This window comes from Ammodytes marinus, assembly GCF_949987685.1.
Source record: "Ammodytes marinus genome assembly, chromosome: 23".
Taxonomy (NCBI): Eukaryota; Metazoa; Chordata; class Actinopteri; order Uranoscopiformes; family Ammodytidae; genus Ammodytes; species Ammodytes marinus.
The window spans coordinates 21,750,024-21,752,523 of NC_137227.1; the positions used below are offsets into that span (position 1 = coordinate 21,750,024).

Here is a 2,500-nt window from a genome sequence, read left to right on the forward strand (position 1 = left end):
AAAGGAAAACCAATGAATATATTGATAAATATATATATTTATAGGCTGACTGAAAGTTAAATACAATGTAACAACATAAATAAAATAATTTAATTGAATATAATGTTAAATTATACAGTGTAGCCGGAAACATAAATCAAAATATGACATAAATAAATATAAAATAATACAGTAAACAAAACAATAAAATAACATAAAATTAAAGGAAAAAACCCAAAATCAAATAATGTTTTTTAAACCTGCAGTGTGTAGAATTTTGGGTTTTATTTCCTAGCAGAATTTGTAGAAAGTAATTATAATATCCATAAGTACATTTAATTTAGTGCATAATAGCTGGAATTTTTTTTTTGAATTATTATTTTTTCCCTTAGAAAGGGTCTCATATATGTCCACATTTCTGCATATTTTGGACCAAGGCCTAGTGCCGCCATCTTGAAAGTGTCATAGTTGGAATGTCATCAGGTGCATTGTTTAAAATTTAGAATTGTTCTTGTCCTTGAAGGCCACTGTAGCTTCTGTTATTATTCTAAAGGGTTGGGGTTACCCAGGGAGCGTTGCATTCTAGAACTTTGTAGAACTTTCTTGATGATGTCATATTACACACTGCACCTTTAAAATGTAATATAACATAGTTAATAATAGAATAGAATACTATACTAAAATTAAGATAATACAATAAAACTTAATTTAACATAAAAGTTTGTATATATTGTAGTCGAATAGTTAAATTCACTCAAACATTATTTATTCAGTCTGCCCCAGGGCAGCTGTGGCTACTCTCGTAGTTTACCACCACCGGTATGACTGTGTGTGAACGAATTGAACCAGGAACCATGTAAAGTGTCTTTGAGTGCCTAGGCAATAAAGCGCTATATAAAACCTATCAATTAATTAATTATTTATTATTTATTCCACTTTATAAAAAAGCTGATCCAGTTTCAGTTAACGGCCTGTTGTCGAATCACTCACTTTCTTCATTCCAACTTTCCTGCTTTATTTCTCCAAGTTAAAGGTGCAGTCTTTGTTGTTAAAATCACTTTTACTTAAATCCGTGAATATCTCCTCATGATCCGCTACCTGTCTGTACCATGCTGTAAAGTTAAACCATTGTACATACACGTCCTAGCCTCTTTAAACTGGCATGTTGCTAGATACGGATTGTCCCCTTTGTTTACATACCAGTTTACAGAGCCTAGGCTGTGTATTAACACTGGATTGTCTTTCAGCGCGCCGCACACACAGTACAGACAGGTAGTGGATCATGAGGAGATATTCACTGATTTTGACAACAAGCGTTCTCCAGAATCACTGACTGCACCTTTTTAAGTTAATTGTTTTGGGCATTTTCAATCTTTATTAGACAGAGTTGAAATGGGGAGACAGAGAGAGAGAGAGAGAGAGAGAGAGAGAGAGGGAGGGGGGATGACCTGCAGTAAAGGTCCACAGGTCGGATTTGAACCCGCGACCACTGCAACGAAGGCCGGAGCCGATATGGTACACGCTCTATCCACTACACCACCGGAGCACCTGTATTGACTCCACCTTTCAGTGCTTTCATGAGACACCTGGGCAGTGAAGGAGTGAAGGAGTGGTCCCTCCTTTAGACACAATAGACTCTTTGATTCGTTATCAATGACCTCATCACAACAGAGATAAACGTCAAGTCATTGTGTCTGTCAGGTGTAAAGGTGAAGTCAGTGATTCTGGTGTGTGTGTGTGTGTGTGTGTGTGTGTGTGTGTGTGTGTGTGTGTGTGTGTGTGTGTGTGTGTGTGTGTGACCATATACAGGCCCTAATAATTCATGCATTGAAAGCCAAGGTGGAGTCAGTGATTCTGGAGAACGCTTGTTGTCAAAATCAGTGAATATCTCCTCATGATCCACTACCTGTCTGTACTGTGTGTGTGCTGGGGGAAAAATCCCAGTGTTAATACACAGCCTAGGCTCTGTAAACTGGATGTAAACAAAGGGGGCTCACCATAGCTAGCAACATGACTGTTTACAGAGCCTAGGCTGAGTATTAACACTGATACACACAGTACAGACAGGTAGTGGATCATGAGGAGATATTCACTGATTTTGACAGAAAGTGATTTTGACAACAAGCGTTCTCCAGAATCACTGACTACACCTTAGAGAGAGAGAGAGAGAGAGAGAGAGAGAGAGAGAGAGAGAGAGAGAGAGAGAGAGAGAGAGAGAGAGAGAGAGAGAGAGAGTGATTGTGTCTCCTGGTGTGAAAGTGGTTTAAACTGATGCTGAAACTATGAACAATAAACACATAAACAATATCTAGTTAGCATGCAGTATGCTACACTTTGGACCTACTTTTACTCTCTTATTTCATCATAACATGGCTCCTTGATCTTGCCTCTTGCTTTTATATCCGTCTCATCCCTGTTTGTTTTGATACGGAGGCTTTGTCGATGTGACGTCACTTCCGGTGCGCACTGGATTGAGGGTCAGAATCGCCCCAAATAGGATGCTGTTTTCAAAACTAAACAT

General features: G+C 38.4%; 1 protein-coding gene across 2 annotated transcripts in view; it reads left to right on the forward strand.

Moving 5' to 3' along the window:
• The window catches only part of LOC307268963 (kinesin-like protein KIF1C), a 69,658-nt gene that overhangs the window by 28,175 nt on the left and 38,983 nt on the right, over window positions 1-2,500 (forward strand). The gene's annotated exons all lie outside the window — the stretch shown is intronic.